Here is a 20,243-nt window from a genome sequence, read left to right as displayed (position 1 = left end):
TGAAAACACAAACCAACCCAATCAGGAAGTAGCAAAGAAACTAAACAAATAATTCTCGAAAGAAGAAGTACAAGTATAAAAATAAATGTTTAAGAACTCTAGTCATAAGGGACATGCAAATCAAAATTACATTGATATCCTATCTTACCCCAGTCAGAATAGCAATCATCAGAAACATTTAAAACAATAAATGGCTGGGTATGGTGGCACATGCCTGTAATCTTAGTGACTCTGGAGGCTGAGGCAGGAGGATAGTGAATTCAAAGCCAGCCTCAGGCAAAGCAAAGTGCTAAACAACTCAGTGAGATCGGGTCTCTAAATAAAATACAAAATAGGGCTAGGGATATAGCTCAGTGGTAAAGTACCCCTGACTTCAATCCCAGGTACCAAAAACAAACAACAACAACAACAAAAAACAATAAATGCTGATGAGGAAGTATGGAAAAGGAACTCTTATACCCTGTTTGTGGAAATGTAAATTAGTACAGCTACTATAGAAATCAGTATAAAGGCTCCCCAGAAAGCTAAAAATAACTACCATATGATCAAGTAGTAGTACTCCTGGGGATATCCTTTAATAAGATTAAAGTCAGTATATCTTCAGATGCCAGTATATCCATGTTTATCATGGCACAACTCACAATAGCTAAGTTATGTAACTAGTGTAGATGCCTATCTACAGATGAATAAACAAAGAATATGGTGAATATACAAAGCATAGTATAATTCATACATTTGTAAAAAGTGAAATTGTGTCAATTTTAGGAAAATGGATGGAACTAGAGAAAGTAATGTTAAGCAAAATGAGCCATGTTCAGAAAGCCAAGTATCACAGACCCTTTATAAGTAGACTCTGGTCTCTGAGTGTAGGGGTGTGTGTGTGTGATATGAAAGTAACAGGGAGAATATCATAGACAGGAAGGAGTGGGTAAGAGGGGATAGGAAGGGTAAGAGGGGGATATAATCAGTGTATTTTATTTGCATGTACAAATATACCACAATGAAACTCATCATTCTCTATAACTAATACGCAAAAGAGAAAAAGAATCTATAGATTTTTATTCCTTTCATTTAAAGTTTTGGTCCTGGTTGAAATGCAAGTCTCACTATGGGGCCCTCATGTTTTAAGGATTATAAAAAAATTTTATACCTTGGTGTAAGTGGTGAGACTAGAAGGGAGAATGGAGAGCACATAAAGGAAAAAATAGGTAGAGACCACCATTAAAAGATATATAGGTAAGAAGATAGTCCAGGAGTGAGAGATTAAGGAGCCTAGAATAAGCTTTGTCCACTTTCTTGTAGTAGAATGACCGGTTCCCAGTCACCAGCACACTTCTTGATGATAAGCCCTATGTTTTTTGTTTGTTTGTTTGTTTTGTTTTGTTTTGTTGTCTTTGGAACTTCTGCCCATTCACATGCACAGAAAGCAGGGCATGAGTATCACAGTTTACAGATGAGCAATTTAGAATGACATCATTGCAGACCCAAATTATTTGTTATGATTTTCTTTGTTTATACCCTCTGAGCCACCAATGACATCTTCCCTCCTCCTCATTTCTCAACAAATTCAGATGTGGAAACTCAGTACAAATGATTGATAAAAGTAGAACTTCCTTATGTATGTTTAATTAAGGGAGCAGGGTTAGAATCCCACTTTACTCTGATGCTCCCACATAAAGTACATCCTGTCTAACCCTTGACAAAGTCCTGGGGGTTGAGAAGTACAATTTTAATAACACTAATCCTCAAATTGTGCACAGCATGAAAGGTAAACTAAGAAATACCAAACACTTCTTGAGTTCATATGGCAGAGTTGGAACAGAAATGCAGGTCTCCCTATCTCACTGTTCTTTTATGGTCTGTGCTGCCTTCTTTCTAAAGCAATCACATCCGGGGGTTGGGACATACTCTGACTGTGCCCAGTATTCTTTGATAGGGAAATCTTAACTCTATTCTTAAATAATTTGACTTTTACTTTGAATCTCTGCAGTCAGAATCTGTAATTTTCTGGAATTGGAAAGTCCTTTGAGATTAAAAGAGATTTGAAAGGAAATCCTGTAGCAATTTTGCATCTGTTGTAAGTATTACTAGAGAGTTAACTGCATAAAGGAAAGACACTGAGGAATACCACTAATCTGGAGCAAAAGTTGCTACTAGTTGTTTCCTATGTTCTCTGTCCCTCCAGGTTAAACATACTACGACTTCAATGTTCTGTGCCAAGACAGAGGTCCCTGATTTCTGTAAGAATAATTAGTCCTTCCTGTGTGTGTCTTCATACTATCTTCATCCACGGAAGAGCATACTGTGTCTTCAGTATGTTATGAGGGTTAATCTATACCTTTAAAACAATCCCACAAAGCAAACTTCACTTTCAATTTACATACAAGGAGAAAATGTACACTCAGATACCCTAAGCACATATTCAAGAGATAAAGCTAGGATTTGAGCAATTTCTGTGTGGTTACCAAACCATATTATATCATATTATTTAAGTGGAATAATATCAGTTAAATCAAGCAGCATTTCCATCCTTGTGAGTAAATAGCATATGCCATTTGGAGCCCAGTTTTGTTCCAAGATACACCATTCTTCAATTGAGAGGAGGAGGCACGGGGGAGAATTAAGCCAGACTGCTTGATTTAAATCATGGCTCTGCCATGCACCAGCTGTACACATGGAGAAAATTATTTAATCTTTTTTATTCCTAAATTTCCTTATCTGACAAATGAGATAATAATGGTACCAAATTCCAAAGGTTGTGTTAAGGATTAAGTAAAAGAAAACTAAGCCAGAAGCAGATAACATATGAGTTGTTATTATCATTATTATTAATAAATAATATTTTCATGTGAGCAGACCTTCCCCTACTTCCAGTTCTTTTCTAACTGCAGGGTAGCCAAGAAAACCTCACAATGAAACAGCCTCTGTTTTGTGTTTATTTAGACTAATACAAATTGTTCAATATCTTTCTCAAGTTAATTGTGAAAGTTTGGAGGAAGATAAAAACGAGGGTGTGACATGTAATTAAAAGTTGTATCTTTCAAATATTATATCCTCCAAAGGTGTAGATATACTCATGACAAGGATTTTATTTGTATTTTATTGACTCTAAGATACATACTAGCTCATTTGATCATTTCAAAAACAGGGATTTCAGAAACAGAAATTTTTCTTCCCTTCTACATAAACTAGGAACCATGTGATCTGTGTCATGGGGTGTTCATGAGGTATGTCAGATGATGAGGTAATGGGAGTGAACATACCATCAGATTTCTTGGTGAATCACATTGTTTGGTGTCATTAATATTTATTTTCTTCCTTCTTTCTCCCTCTTCTACCCTGACAAAATGTTATTTATATCAAAACTCACTAAGACCACCCAAGTTTCTTGAATTCCTTACTTGACTAGCTGGATTTGCTAGATCCAGATCAAGCAATTCCTCCCTGCAAAAATCTAGTTTATAACCTAGACAGGAGGTAACACATTCATTCCATGTATGTCCAGGGTTCATTTGAACATCATGACACCTCTGCAGCACACACACACCTTTACATACTGCACTGACTATATTATTTTTATATAATGTGAGGTAATATAATCCCTCACTTTTGCATCTGTTTTCCCTAATGGAATGTATCAAGGTATTTCATAACTTAATAGATGTTCAATTATTTTCCACTGGAGAAAACAAGTAATAAATAAATGTATCAAAACCTATCATGAACTATCATTAACTTGCTCAACTATAAATGGAACTTGAGCTTTTCTGTTAGAAGGATGGAAGAGGAAAAGAGTAGCCCTGTTCCTAATGCAAATCTATTACCCCACTAGTTGTAAGAATTATCATACATTCTGAAAGAGTAAAGTTCACATTTACAAGATTTACTATATTTTTACAAGACTTGCCTATACAATAAAATACTTCAGCCAAAAATCTCTTATGCTAATACTAGACTAAACATATCTATAATGAGAAATTATGAATATTGCTGAAAATTTGATACATTGATTTGATGTCCGCATGTCCAATTAATGAAGTCTAAAGAGCTCAGCACTATGGGTGTCTCAGTAAAAATCTTATCACAAGGTATTCTTCATAGATGATTAGGTGATGCTTGCTCATTTGGGCAACTTTTGTTACTTTTGATCTGTCTATAAATTCACTGTAAAGCCAAGAGCATGCCCTTAAAAGCAATACACTGATTTAGTTATTAGTGGCAATTTCAGACTGATTTCTAAATGTGGTTTTCTAAGACTGGTGAAGGACAAGATTCTGACTTCAAAATTCTTTCAATGTTAAAAGCACTTGATGAACAATCTAAAATTGATTTGACTGAAACTAGCTATATTATTGTATAATAATATCACCATCTGTGTTTTATATGGCAAAGCTTTCAAAGTGTGTTCATCTACATTCTCTTATTGATTCTAAGAATAGTTGGAATGCTTAGTCTGGGAATTGGGGGCGGGGCCAGAGGAACATTATCCCCAAAGATCAAAGATCAAAGTTTGGAGGAATTAGTGGACTTGACCAATTACAGAGCTAACTAAAATTACGGACTGTTCTTCACCCCTGAGAGCTATATGGCATTTTTGAGTTTTTGAATCATACTTTGGAGCTCAATTTAAGGAAACTTCACCATTTTAGCTCATAATTTCTCCCTCAAGATTATTATCTCAATCAGTTTACCTTTCTCTGAAATTAGAAATATATAGAACTCATCTAATTTTTCTGTCAAAATATCATGTAGTCACCACCTACAAAAAAAAATGAGAGCCACACTTTCTTTTCACGTGCAAATAGATAACTAAACAAGATAGACTGTATACTGAGTCTTGAAACAACTAGCATTTTCAAAAGACTGAAATTTTATAGAATATATATCGTGACCATAATAAAAGAAAAGTAAAAATAAATACAAAAATATACCTAAAATTAACCCCCATGATATTTTGAAGTCAAGCAGCATTCCTCTAAAGAACCCATGAGTCAAAAAAGAAATAATAAGGGAAAATGAAAATGTTTAGAATTGATTTGTACTTTAAAGAATATCAACATTTATGGTAAATAGCTAAAACAGTGCTAAAAAGCAATTTATAGCTTTAAGTATCCTGAAAATCTTTCATTTAAGTTTTACACTTAGAAGCTAGCAAGACTAAATTAAATATACAGCAAGTAAAACCAAGAAAATAATAAAAATGAGAGAAAAAAGTCAATAAAAATGGATAAACCCATAGGAAAAACAATGGGAAAAAAAGAGAAACACAAATTTGGAATATCAAAAACGAAAGAGGGTTTATAACTACAAATCATATAGGCATAAAAAGACAAGGAGACTATTGTATAGTCTCAATGTCGATAAATTCACTAGCGGAAAAAGTGCACCAATTTATTGAAAACTATAAATTATACACATTCAGGAAGAATTTCTCTAGAGAGAGACGGAAAGAGAGGGAGAGAGAGAATCTAGATCTAGACTATTGAGAGAATAGATAAAATATATGTCTATCTACCGATATAAGTCTATATCATAGATAGATTGATGTATATTTTTTCAAACACTTTCCATATAGGAAGCTTCAGAAATTCTAGCAAACATTTTTTTAAAAATGTAATTTAAATAAACTTTCAGAAAATAAAGCAAGGAACAGTGTTCAGCTTTCTTCAATTGATCATAAATCCATGATCCCCAAATCTGACAAAAATGGTACAAAAGTGTAAAAGTCAGATTAGCATTATGATTATAGGTGAATTATCCTTAACAAAATATTAACAAATAAAATCGAGAAATATGTAGAAATGCTGTTACATAATAATCAAGTATTGTTTATTCCAGAAATGTAAGGCTAATTTAAGTTTTGAAAATCACTTGTAAAATTTAACATATTTTAAAAATTACAGAAGGGAAATCACATCTAATCATCTTCATACAGGTAAAGTAAAAAGGTATAGACAAAATTCAAACACCTACTTATGTCATAAAAGTTTCTTAGCATAATAGAAGAAAACATCCATTTTGGACAAGATGAAATCTACAACTAAGACTTGGGCAAAGATGATAACTAGTGGTAAGATACTTAATGGTCTCTCCCAGGATGATATCTAGCTTAGTGTATTCATTATTACTACTTGTTTTCAACATTTAAATGAAAGATTTAGATAGTTAAAGGAGTTAAGATAATAAAACAAAAGCCATAAGCATTGGAAAAGAAAAAGTTAAAGTGCTTTCTTTCAAGCTGGCATAATTTCTGAGAAATTCACAAGGAATTTTCAAAATAGCTATTAGAGAAAATATAAATTTAGCAAATTCACAGAACATAAGTGCAATATAGAAAGATCTGTTTCTTGCTACAAGTAACAAAAACTAACAAAACATAGTTTTTTTTTTAAATAATTCAATTATAATACCATCAAAATAACAAAATTCTCAGAAAGAAATTTACCAAAATGTGTACAAGATCTCCATACTGAAAACTATAACGTATGGTGAAAGAACTTAAAGAAGAATGAGCTACATGAAAAGATAATATATGTTCATAAATTGAAAAATTCAATATTAACATTATGTTGATTCTCTACAAATTAATCTATAGATTTAATATAATCCCAACCAAACTACAAGAATATTTGCATTTCAAGATTTGGAAAAAAAATACTAAACTCTACATAAAAATTGAAAGAATCTAGAATAGTTAAAACATCATTAAGATTACAACTGTGGAGTATTAATATTTAATTTCAGAATTTACTAATAGCTGCAGTAATTGTGGTATTCATATAAGTGGAGACAAATTTTTAAATTTATTTTCATCCATGAGCTACATTGTCCTCTAACAAAACCAACATTCTCATAACTATACATACTGGAACTCCAGTTTTATCCTTGATTCCTTCATTTTTTGCCCCACACATCTAACCAGTTTCTCAACCTCATGTTCCTTAACTTTACTATTTCTCTCATTCCCCACACCTCCTTTCCATTCCCAGATATACATTGATTCAGTCCCTCATCAAAGTTCATTCAATGTTGTGATCTTCTTTTAGCAAACAAAATCCACAAAAATAAAATATTTTATGTAGGTTCTAAAATATTCTACACGTTCTACTATACATGTTTGAAAAACATAAATTCACTTAACCCTCACCACAGACTTTTACAATTGACTACTGTGATGGCTTCCTAGTTGTTCTTCTTACCTCACTGCAAATCTCTAGATGTGTCCTTGTTCTGTAGTAAAAGTGAGAATTTTAAATTTTAATGAATGTTGTACAGCATGGCAATAGCCCAAAACTTAAATGCTTGCATAATTATATCCTCCCTTTCTCCCTTCCCCTTTAGACTGTTAGACCTGGTACAGTTCTCTTCACACAATGAAACTGCATTTGATTCTAATTCTTGGATGAAAGTCAATTACTTATACTTCAAGGCACTCAAGCAAAATGGGTGTGGCATTTCTAACTAAAATTTAAATTAGTGTCACTAAACAGAGCTGCAATTTTGTCCTTTTTCCTTTATCACTGGGTGCTTTTAAAGTAAATGCAACAGAAAATTATTTCAAAATACCAAATGGACATCTTTTAAATTTTTCAGGAAAAACAGCCTGATCCGTATAATGATAGGTAATACATACCCCCAATAAAAAGTTTAAATATCCAGTTCAGTTTTTTAAAAATTTCTAATATTTTAATTATGGAATACTAAATAATAAATGTGAAGTATCTTCAGTATAAAACATGCTTGGAATTCAGCCAACTTTTATCTCAAAGAATACCTGGGAATAAATAATCACAACAAGAGCAGCTAATAGCTTTATCTATGTCAAGTCTAGGTGCTCAGATAATTGAGATAAGAAAATAGAAAGAAATTAAGTAATATAAGATTTTTAGATCTATAATTACCACAAAGGTAACAATATACAATGTTTACCTATCTGAAGCCCTTCTCACAAAAAAGATAAACTCTCTGTTCCATGACACTGCTTTAAGTTTAAGCTCTGATTGTACCTGTGCATTTCTGGTCCTCTTGTTCTACCTAGAATCTTCACCTAGGCCTTATTTATAGCTATAAAGAAAAAGACCCAGAAGAAGGCTATGAGAAATTAGAGAGACTGTCTTTCATATCCAGGGACCACAATCTGCTAATTTTCTAAATCAGAACACATTTTTTAAAAATAATGAGGAGATCCTCTGAGTAAATGTTTGTGCCTTTGAAGGAAGAAGGTCAAGGAAGGGGTCGCTCCGAGGATGTAGACTTTCTGAATACAATTGAATTAAAATAAGTATAATGTCAATCATAATATTTGTATTTCATTATCCCATCCCAGTCTACCTTCAGAATGAATGCAAATGTATCATGTGGCATAGTTGTGGTGTGCCACACAAATAATCCATTGAAGATTAAGTTACTCATTGCTTTGACTTTTGAGACGGTTGTGTTGTTTACTAAAGGCTCATAGCTAAGTTGCTCTCTGAGAATGGTCCTTGATCAAGAGGTCATTCTCCCTCCTCTGGGACAAACCACAATCTAATGACACATTGATGTGGGGGACTCAAATGCCTGGCCTCTTGCTTTAGCATAGGGACCATTCCAGCTTCCTACAAGATTGGAAGGGACTTCTACAGCAAATGCATTGCACCTCAGTTTTTTCTCTATATATTAACCAAAAGTCTGCTTCTCAAGAAACCTGACCTAAGAAAGTTGGTACCAAGAGAGCACTGAGAAAATGACATTAAATGAGCTACTTTATCTCTATAAAGAGCTAACTACTGATGCTATGTAGAAAACTTGATGTCAGTGGCATATTATAACAATGTAATTGTTAGTACTTTCACTGGTATAGACTGGGATGGGATACCAGGAGAAGGAAATGAACTAATGTACACATATCTCAGGTATCTGAGAATTTCATGAGAAGGAGTGATGGGAACTGTGAAATAGAATAATGGCTGCTAAAGTCTCTCAGTGCACTCGAGAAAGATAATGAAAGGCTAAGAGTAACTAATCATTAATTAGGGGTAAATGTAAAGATGACAGACTACCGTGTCACCATATAAATGGACTATCACTTCTTATAGTAGGTACAGGAAAAGCTGAGCCTGGGATTTAACTCCAGAGAAGGATTAATTCTCAATTCATACAGGTTGGCTATGCTGAGGTTGGTCCCTAAATGGGAAAAATAAGACTGTGCATCATTGAATGAGACATCTGGGTTAATTAATTTGGAACTCTGGAATCCCTATATTTCTCTGAATCCTCTGAGACAAAAGTGATCTTCTCCTCCTTTATAGAGGCTAGAAAACCATCCTTGTTTGAAGACCTTAGAAAGATCTCTTATTTGAAAGGAAATCTGTTACCTGGACCTCCAGACTAATAGCTAGGACAAAGTCATAGCATAATCCTATTGATGAATCACAGAGTCTATTAAGAGAGGAAAGAGACAACATCTTGAAGAAAGTGTAGGATCTCATCAACAAGTGGGAACTGAGAGAGTATTTATGCACTAGATTCTTTTTACTATTTGATCAAATAGGAGCTATATAAATCTAAATAGGGGAGAATTTGTCCCTATATCCACAGATATTGTTTTATTTATAGTAGTGAAAGAAATAATGGATGAATGATCAGGAATTTGAGGACAGCCTCCCTAATAAGATTTATAAGGCTGATTTAGGTAGCAATGCTGCCAAATATACAAGCGGCCAGCAACTGGGATCAATGCTGAACAATTGATACAATACTTTCCAAGAAGACTTTTGGTAGCAATTGATTTCACTGTACTTCTTCAATTCTGAAAATTAGAATGCCTTGTTTAAATTGAAATCAACACAATTCCAGAAGAGAATTTGTTTCCCATCCACAACATTTTACTTTAGAGATAGGGTTCTGCTGAACATTAGTAGAGGTGCAGCATTGAGTTCATGACCACGGGCTTCACTAGTTCTGTCACATCAAAGCCCAGAAGACTCCAGCCTGTGAAGAAGTAGCCTTTGCAAGCATATTTGAAGTACTAACTTATTAATGATACCTTGATTATGAGTCCCATAATTCAGAATGCAGTATATACTCTAAATCTGTGAATATCAGATACCCACAAGATAGAATACATAGATTTAGGAACCACAACTTTGTTTTCTGTGATTATAGAGGGCCTGGATCCCAGAAGACAACTGTGTCTTTCAGGAGACATGAGGAAAATATACACCATCTTAAGATGTGTTGTCACTAGGTGACTATAAACTTATGGCAGGAGGAATTAGGAGAATGGAGGACTAAAATTGCACAATTAGGACAAGGATTGATCCATTTGACACCCAGATAAGCCATTGAGGAAACTCTCTAGTACCCCTTCCCCCATTTGAGTATAAATGGACAAGAATGGTAAGAATTTCCAAAGTCTCAGATGTTTTAGGGATCATAATCTGCTCACCCCATCAAGTAGGCCATCTAGATCAACAGAGACACTAGCCATAGGTATGTATGTATCTAGAATTGAAAGTATAATGAGTTGTGGCCTTGATATCATCTGCAATTAGAGGGGACATTATTTTATTTCAATACCCATTTTCATGTAAATTTCCCCAGGAAAAGAAACCAGCCAGAATCTTGGAAGAAAGAAGCAAGTGGGTTCGAGAATCACCCAGGGTTGATGGAATAAATGCCAGATGTAATGCCTCTAGGATGAAGGTGCTCATTCCTCTGAGTCAACCTCTAGGAATAGCCTTCAAATGAAGGGAACAGGCACAGATACCAGTTCACAGTGTTTTATATATATATATATACTTTTTTTTATGTGGTGTTGAGGATCGAACCCAATGCCCCGCGCATGCCAGGCGAGCGCACTACCTTGAGCCACATCCCCAGCCCCACAGTGTTTTTATTCTTGTTCTTGAATATGCCCTGTTTGGGGTTTCAAGGTTATGTGACACCACATCTACACAATATATTTTATTTTTACAACATATCATAAGTAGCATACATAGTTTAAAGAGTAGTGAAGAATAGTGATAGTTGCCCTGTTATATTTCCTTGCTCTGTTTCAGGTACATCCTAAACATTTAAAATGTTTATCTTTTAATTATGACAACAATCTACAAAATTCATTCTTATTGTAGAGAGGAAACAAACTTTAGCCTGGAACAGAAGGCAAGTCTATGTGTGGTTCAGCAGAGATACAGTTATCATGACCTGTTGACCTGTCAGATAAGCTGGCCTGAATTTCAGTTACTAGTTCTTCCCCAATCAAGTTACCCTGGCCTCTTTTTTCCTGCTTAGGGCTAATGGCCAAACAGAAAGAAACATGACACAGAGCATCAGTAGACTTCTTATGCCAGTTTTTCTTCTCATTTCCTTATTGTGACAGTATGAGAAATCTTTGCAAAACTCAGGTGCAACACTACGGTAGTGCTACATGTCAGCACCTGGTTCAGCTCTTTTAAAGCTAACCAGATAAGTAGGCACACTTCCTGCTTTTTTTTTTAAAGTCCAGATTAATACAAGCAACTTCATACTTTAAAAAATAAGTAAATCATCACCTGGGTACTCATTTACAGACATGTTTAGCACAATTTTCCCGAAAAACAAAAAGTCAGTTTTCTAGGGAATTTAACATTGATAATAACTTGCACATATTTTGGAAACCCATATAGTGCATAAATTAGGAAACACCCAAACAAAAAATAAGAAATAACCCTCCCTTTGGTGTGTATTTGGCTGTTTTTGTATCTAATAGTAAAACAAAAGAATAGGTCTTACATGACACAATAAACCAAACAAAAACATCTTATGTTTGCTAAAAACTAAATCTATATACTTAATGGCAAAATAAGTGAAGCATGAGTAATGATAGTTTAAATTTAAGGCCATTGCCCTGCTGTGTTGTTTCAGGAACTGTTTGTACTGAGGTAGATTTTTTTTTCTATTTTTATCCCTGAATTTCCTACCTCGCTATTGTTTCAGGCAGAAACCAAGAAAGATTGCCTAAATTTTTAAAAAGCAATTAGATAGTGTTCATTAATCAGATTTTTGTTGATAGTTTTCCAAGATTGTAATTGAGGTTGCAGAACCTTGTCTTCATTGATAAATGCAAATTGAGCCAGTATTCAGATAAGAAATACCTGATCACAATTTGAAAGTAGGTATTTAACAGATTTCTAAAATATTAAATGTATGTTACATTACAGAAACAGCTCACTTTGCCTGGTAATATTTTCCTCAGACCATATATGGCATCATTGTCTTCCTCTCCCCATAAGTCTGTGAATACCCCATTTAAAAGATAATCCTTTATAACCCCAGTACCTGCATGGTGGTTAATGCACAGTAGGTTACTAGTGATGACAAAGGTAGATTCAAAAGATCTAAAACCTGAATTTGAATTCAAAAGCTCACTTTATTCATTCAAATATTTATTGGGTATCATCTATGTATTGTGAACTATCGTAGAATTGAGGGATACATGGTATGCAGAACAGCAACAGCTCCTGCCCTTCGCAATATCAAGACAAACAGAGTTATTTAAAGAAACAATTTCAATAAATAATTCTATTTTCTCTCCATGAACAGGTGGCTCATTGATGTCTGCTCCATGAACTTCAGACCTACTAATAGCCCTAACTCCTTATATTCTTTATTCTAATATAACCATATATTCTTTATTCTAATCTGAGACATCTCTTTACTGATCTGCTGGGATAGAAGGTATTTTCATTTCCTCCTCACTGGACCTAACTGTTGCAACATGGAATCTTATAATTCAGTACTTCCATGTTCATGCTTCCCTTCCACAACAGATCTAAGAATTTTTGAAGGTAGGTTTCCTTTTATTCATCTCCATACTCCTTCTGTAGAGCCTTAAAAAGTGCCCAAAGTTTCTCACATACTGACAAAAATGATCTCCAGTGTTCCACATACAATTTCGGCCCCACAAACATTTCCTCTGATTGGAATATTCTCTCTGCCCAAAAATTATACTAGAGGCTACCCCCTCTTATTTAAAATATATATTAAAAAAACTTTCCTAAAAACTATTTTTCTTATTAATGTCAAACACAGGAAATTTTCTATATTGTATCCCCTTAGAAACATTTTACTTCAATCACCCATCCTCATAGCTAATACATGTAAACTTTCTACAAGTTTCACAATAAAAGGAACAATACCACAAGACTGTGCTTTCTAGAATCTCACAATCTAGTGCAGAGTAAAGAAGAAGACATGGAAAGGTCGGAGAAATTCAGACCACACTGAGGAAGAAGTGCTAGGAAAGTCACACCTTTGGGCCTCTGCATAGTTGACTATACATTAAACCCACACAGATACATCTGGTCTGAAATTGAACTTCATTTTGTCTGCAAAAGTTGCTCATGGCTCTGTAATTAACACAGAAGGAACCCACTAGTCTCCCAATGTTTTATAAATAGTCTAATCAAGACAGAAGCTGCAGCTCAAGGGGCTGGAGATACATTTCTCAATCAAAAAGGTAGAGAGATGTCCCTTAGATAGCCTAAGGCATACAGCAAGGACAGAAAATGTAAACAGTTAATCCTGGTAAGCTACAGTTTGAACTTTGTGGTCATGTTTCTGATCCAAGCTGGACTTTCTCCTGATGTCTGTGACACTCTTGCCCACCTTCTTCCATGGCCAACTGCTGAGTCCTTGGAGCCACAGACTCATTTCAGTACTAACTTCAGCAAAATGCAGTTAGGATAAACCTGATAGAACTCAGGAATATGAAAAATGCACTATCTTTCAGCTATAGTTTTCCTTCGGTAGGATGCTGCCTTTGAGTTACTTTTCTGAGAAAATTAATGAATTTTGAATAATTTTATTCTTTTTCTTATTCCTTTTTAAGGATATTTGGATCCAGGTGATATTAGGACAGAATATTTAAGGCTGATAATCAATATATGCAGGAATTAACTTACCTTCCAAAGGATAATTTCTACTACTTCCCAAACTAAATAAAATAGACTTATAATTATTCACTCACCATTTTTTATCATTAGCATTTACTATTTAACTGAATAGAAAATGCCTACTTATCCAAAATACTTGCTTATGAATTACAAATAATCAGAAGTGTTAAATTGAAGACTAATCATGATAAACATAACTTTATAATATAGAAAGCGTTAATGGGAAGTATTGAAAAGTATTCGTGATATCATAATGAATATGTCATTATTGTACAATATTGTAGACAAAAGATGGCAAGTCTTAATGTCATCTATCCTCATGTACAACTATCCAGTGCATTTATCTTTCTTCTAAAACTAAGTAGTTAAATGTTCACTAGTATTTGAATTCCTGAAAAACAGGAGTCCATGATGTCTATTAGATTTCAAATTAGTTGTCTTTAGCACTAATTTTCACAGGCATATAGTAGCAAATTTCTTTGCATTAGAATGTGAACAGGCATTGATTTTTGGTCCATTTTCATTTGGTTAAATATTACAGTAAATCGTCTCTCTTTTATGAGTCTTAGATAACTGAACCAAGAGACTCTGTTCACAATGGAAAATGAGACAACCTATACATTAATTGAAAAGCAACTAAAAAACAGACATCCAGGATCGTAATGACTTTGACAAAGACTTTCTTAGAGTTCTATAATTTTTAAAAGCCATATCTGGTATGTTAAAAATTCTAACTCAATTTGAAATTTGGAATTTGTGTCACACCGTGTAGCTTTTCAAATTTTCTTCATTTTAAGAAATATTTTCTTCATTCTCATAGGAAGATATTTTATATCATGTACACAGAAATCGGCAAATAATATCTTACATACATGGCCTGAACTACAGACAACTAGAACCAACTGTAAAAGAAATTCACCAAGGCTTATCAGAAGGAAATCAATGCTTATTTTCCTTAGACTCCTGCTTCACCATTTTTTGACAAATGTTCCTCCAGTGTGAAATCTCAAAGGTGAATCCACCTATGTATAATCAGGTACATTGCCTTTCATTTTGAAATAAACAGATGCTCCAAGAATTCCTTCCAGAAAACTAAAAGATCACTGGATGCTCCCTGGATTTCTTTATGTAACTATGGATATTGGTGAATCCATTTGGGAGCTGGATGCCATAGAATAGGAGCTCTGGTGGTAGAGACCAGTGATGGGGGCATGTTGAATGTACTGTAGGAGTGAATAAAATAGGAGAGAGTTAGACTACAATTTCAATTATCAGCTAAAGTCAAAATGGAAAGATTTAGATCAGAGGAAGTGAGGAAGGATATGGAACATGGAATCATTTAGGTAAACATTGTTACTACACTGTTACTACTACCAAACTGAGAAAAAAGAGAAATATATTGCACTTAGACCAAGAAGAGAGAAGTTGACATGGACCTCTACTGTGACATATTTCCCATCTAGATAACATAGAGGAACACAGCTCTCTTATTTTTAAACGTCAATTTCCAATTCTCTTGTAGCTCTACCTATTCTGCCTTTCAATGGTTGTGTTCATGAGCTGAATGGGCATTCACCATAGTTGCGCAGTGTCTCCTGAGATCAGGAGCTCTGAACAGGGAGAATAAATCAAGGCTGCTGGTCAACTCCAATTCTCTCTGTTCTCAGGAGCATTTGTCAGTGGTAGATTCTTAATGAAGCCCACATCAGCTGTAATATATGAAATCATTAAGATTTGCTGCCATAATACTGTGGAAAGAAGCACACATAAGCTTATACCGGGATCTCAGGGCACTTGATTTCATCAAAAAACAGGCTGTTAAAAGCTATTTCAATGTGTCCTAAATGTAGGGTCTGAGAGCATTACTATTTCGGGACATAGTAAAGGGTTAAGTTTTCCCTCTGAATTTAATGATTTTTTCTTCTTCTTGTTATTTTCTACTTGATATACCAGACTCTCTCCTTCCCTAACCACTCTTTTCCTCTAATTATAGGTAATAGTACAGAATGAAAATCCAATATAAAATCCAACACATATTTACTGAGTAACCCCCTTTTACATGTCAAAACTTAGAAATACAAATATAACTACAGTTAATTCTAGCTGATATTCATTGAACACTCACCCCATGATATTTCTTAATTCTCATGAAAATCCTGTGAGGTAATGATCTATATAGTGTCATTATTTTTCTGGTTGAGAATTCAGATGTAAAAATTTTAAAACATGAGGAAGTTTACACAGACACTGTACTGAAGTGGTTTCAAGTTTAGCTAGTTTTTAAAAGTAGCATGCAACAATAAAGATTTAAAGTGAAGGTCAATACCATGAGAGAAATTTCATGAGAAAGTATACAATGTATTAGGAAATAAATTAGGAAATCCATTTAGTACTTTGGAATTGTATAAAGTGAATATTTGGAGTCTATAAGTGTTTAGTCAGCTTTTTCGCTGCTGTCACTAAAGGATCTGACCAAAACAACTATAAGGAGGAAAAGTTTATTTGAGGGCTCACGGTTTCAGAGATCTTAGTTCACAGGCAGCAGGCTCCATTTCTCGGGGCTCAAGGTAAGGATGAATATCAGACTATATGGCAGAGGGAACAGCTCACATCATGGTGATCAAGAAGCAGAGAGAGAGAGACTCTGCTTTCCGGATACAAATATATACACCAAAGCCATGGCCTAATTCCCACTTCCTCTAGCCACACCCTACCACTTCAGTTACCACTCAGTTAATCCCTATCAGGGGATTGATTAAAGAATCATAGGACCCAATCATTTCTCCTCTCAACCTTCTTGTATTGTCTCACATGTGAGTTTTTGGGGGTCATCTCACATCCAAACCATAACAACAAGTAATCTGGGTAACTGGGGCAGAGATTGGATAAAGAACTACAGGGAAATAAAAATCTGTAAAGCTGAAAAGACAGTCTGGGATTTGCTTGTAAAAGGTGTTTCTTGCTGCACACGGAAATTTAGGCTCTATACATAACATGCTGTTCTTGAAAGTTTCAGAGCATGTGTCATGACATTTTTTAGGACAATGGGTCTGGCAGTAACATGCTCAGAGAAGTTCATAACAAGTACAGTGTTTGGGAGTTTCAAGCAGTATTCTAGGCAAAATGTGATACAAAAGTCAACTATTGTGGTGACAATAGGAAGAGATGGGAAGGCATGGCTGAAGATGATATATAAAAGAGAAGCTAAGAGTTGGTGAGTAACTGGACACAAGCCATGAGGAAGAACAGGACAGTGAAGATGCCTTGAGGTTAGAGACTAAGAGAATCAGAAAAAGGGGCTGTTTGCAGGGAAACTGCTGGAGCCGAATCTTTTGACTTGATGAGACAAATTAGTAGAAAGCCCTCCAAAGAGGTAGTTGCTGACAAAATTCAGGTCACCAAGACAGCAGATAGAAACAGGGAATGCTCGAGTAGGATCCAAAGCTAAACGGAGCAAGACAGTAGTGAATTTATGCATCTGTTGTAATTTCTGTATTTATTTACTAAGAATTCTGCTTCTTATCATTTATTAGTTTTAAAACTATGGTCTGCAATTATTCTCCAATAACGTTGTGGCTCCCTCTCTTTTCTAGCATGTTCTTATTGAGTGTGAATATCCAGAGAGGAAGAAAGCTGGAGGAAGAGAGAGGAAATTAGTGTAATGACTAAGTACAGTATGTGAATACACTTTAATTTTAAAAACACTGCTATATGCATGGCTCTAAAATTGGGAGCAGCTAAGTACCCTAACACCATTTGTTTCTTGTTAGACAAACAGCAGCATTTCAACATCTATCAAAACTGTGGCAAATATTTTATGACTCACCAGATAAAGGGCCTTCTACAAAATATAGTTGGCCCTCGATATCGACAGGTCCTGCTTCCATAGATTCAACCAACTGTATATCAAACTATCTTTTAAAAATTTTCCTGTAGTGAATGTGTACAAATTTTCCTTGTCATTATTCCCTAAACAATCTAGTATAGCAGCTATCTGTGTAGCATTTTTAAGGCATTAGTTATTATTAGTAACCCAGATACAATTTGAAGTATACAGGAGCATGTGCTTAGGCTATATAAAATACTTACACCATTTTAAATAAGGAAACTGAGGATCTGTGTATTTCTGGTGTCTGCGTGAGGGGTGGGGTGGGGAGTATTCTGAAACAACCCCCACTTAGAAACTAAGGGATGATGGTATGTTGTTACATGGAATATGATTAAGCCAATATTTCTGTGTAGCTGTATGAAGGAAAACAAATTATCTAAAAGAGTGAATACTATTTCTTCCATTTATCAGGAAAGCAAGTGCTATTTACACCCTTCTAGCCTCTCAAGAGAGGCTAATCGAGCCAAATAATTTTGTAGCTACATTTCAAATAAAGTCCATCCTACAGAGTCTGCATCATGTAGATTTTATAAAATCCTTGAATCAAAGAACTAGAAAGGGTCTATCTGCATAAGCATCTAGATAAATTCACAGATGAGAAAACCAAGGCTTCTAGGGAAAGCAACAGCCCGAGTTTACCTAGAAATATGGATACTGAGCCAGAATTTTATACATGTTGGTGTTTTCAAATAGATAGCAAAAGCACTGGCCTCTTGGACTGCGTGTTTTCATTCTCTAGATTTAAGTCACTCCCAAATTTTACTTAAGATTTCTCATTGATAAAGCAATCTTTTCTAATTTTTCAGTCACATTACACTTAACAATTTATGATTCAAAGCATATTTATACTTCCAGTTTTTCTGGGATCAACAGCATCCTACCCAGGAACATGCCTCAGTGATTAAACCTAAGTCATCCATTCTTCCCCTGTGAAATAGGAAAGGTGACCCTTTCCATCAGTTATTCTTTTGCTTTCTCTTTTTTAATTGAAAGTTTTAGGTTTATATGCCTAGAAAAGCTATTTCTAGAGTATGTTATTTCTAGTTATAAAACACATGAAGCAAAATATTTCTGTGAAAAACATTTTTTCTCTATCAAAAAGACATTGCAGGGCCGGGGTTGTAGCTCAACAGTAGAATGCTTGCCTAGCACGTTGTAAGACTCTAGGTTCGATCCTCAGCACAACATAAAAATAGATAAATAATAAAAAAAGACATATTGCACTCAGATTCTCAAGAGCCAGAATGCTCAGAATCAAAGTATATTTTATCCTAAAGACAAGACATGGGCCAATGAAGACTTACTGTTGGGAGTAGAGAAAGGCTGAAGGCGGGATAGCAAAAGCCTAAGGGAGAAAAGAAAACATTTGAAGGGAAGCCTATCTCTTACAATTATTCTTTAAACATACTTTGAAAACCATGAGTATGATTTATAACATTGAATTTATATTCCTATCCAACATTTATTCCTACAAAATATTTTTCTATCTCTGTAGGAAGAGCAATATAAATTCCTGTATCAAAAGTATAACAAATTCTGTATGCTAAGACTAAAATGTACAATATAACTAGGGCATACAAGAGATAGTAAACACATATATCTCTTGGATCAGAACCAGATTTTCAAGTGAAGGAGCTTTGACTCGGTGTGTCTTCATGTCCATTTTCCTCTGCAGGACTCATGCTCTGGAGGTTAGAATACTTACTCCTTTCTTCCTAACTGTTTCTTAAAAGGCCACAAGTGAAGTGAACACTGCTGTAGCATCCATTATCTCTGCAGAGATTACAAAACTAGGTGCTCAGTCTTCTGCATGCTCAAAGCTGCAGGCTGAGAGAGCTATTAATAAATCCTTTATCTTTTTTTAAGTTAGAAAGGAACTGCAGCCTTGCATATCAAATACAGACAACTTAATATCCAGAAGTAATTTGTAACAACAACAAAAAGATGCAAATGTAATTCTTTAAATTTACGATTACAGTTTTGAATCTTGTTATCCTAAAAAACCAAGTAAGTTCCTATTAGGTATAAGTTATAATACAGTTAGATGGTAGCTTAATTTTTTTTTTTTGTATATTTCAGAAACAAATTTAGTATGCATTTGAAATTCCTAAAATTTCTCACTGAAAAGTAGGTGGCAAGGTGATTTCAATATCTTCAAAAATTCTGGAGAAAGTCCTTATGTAGTAAAAAAAAATAATAAGGGATAGAAAGAATGAGTAACATAAGTGGATGGTGTTAAAATCAGAAGTCAAGATACATGTGGCATAATGCCTCAAAGAGCTCATGATAGGGTATATGCGTTGTATTAGCTGAGAAGGTCAACTGAAATGAAAGTGCTCAAAGCATCTCATGGGAGAAAAGATATTATCGTACCAAAAGTGTGCTGATATTCAAAGACACAGGTTTGCCCTAAATGATGAAGACATCAAAGTACGTTC

General features: G+C 34.6%; 1 protein-coding gene across 2 annotated transcripts in view; it reads right to left on the bottom strand.

Annotated features, from left to right (window-relative positions):
- Unc13c (unc-13 homolog C) overlaps nucleotides 1-20,243 on the bottom strand; it is a 601,300-nt gene that overhangs the window by 578,278 nt on the left and 2,779 nt on the right. Inside the window, exon 2 of one of the 2 annotated variants that reach the window (XM_058584813.1) lies at nucleotides 19,110-19,150. The exons of the other annotated variant lie outside the window; for it this stretch is intronic. The gene's annotated coding sequence lies outside the window, so the exon portion shown is untranslated. The remainder of the gene's footprint in view (nucleotides 1-19,109; nucleotides 19,151-20,243) is intronic. 2 annotated transcript variants of the gene reach the window in all.

This window comes from Marmota monax, unplaced genomic scaffold, assembly GCF_021218885.2.
Source record: "Marmota monax isolate L192 unplaced genomic scaffold, Marmota_monax_Labrador192_F-V1.1 WCK01_AAM20220418_F8-fsc00001, whole genome shotgun sequence".
NCBI classification, from domain to species: Eukaryota; Metazoa; Chordata; class Mammalia; order Rodentia; family Sciuridae; genus Marmota; species Marmota monax.
This window is presented reverse-complemented; position numbering and strand designations above follow the sequence as displayed.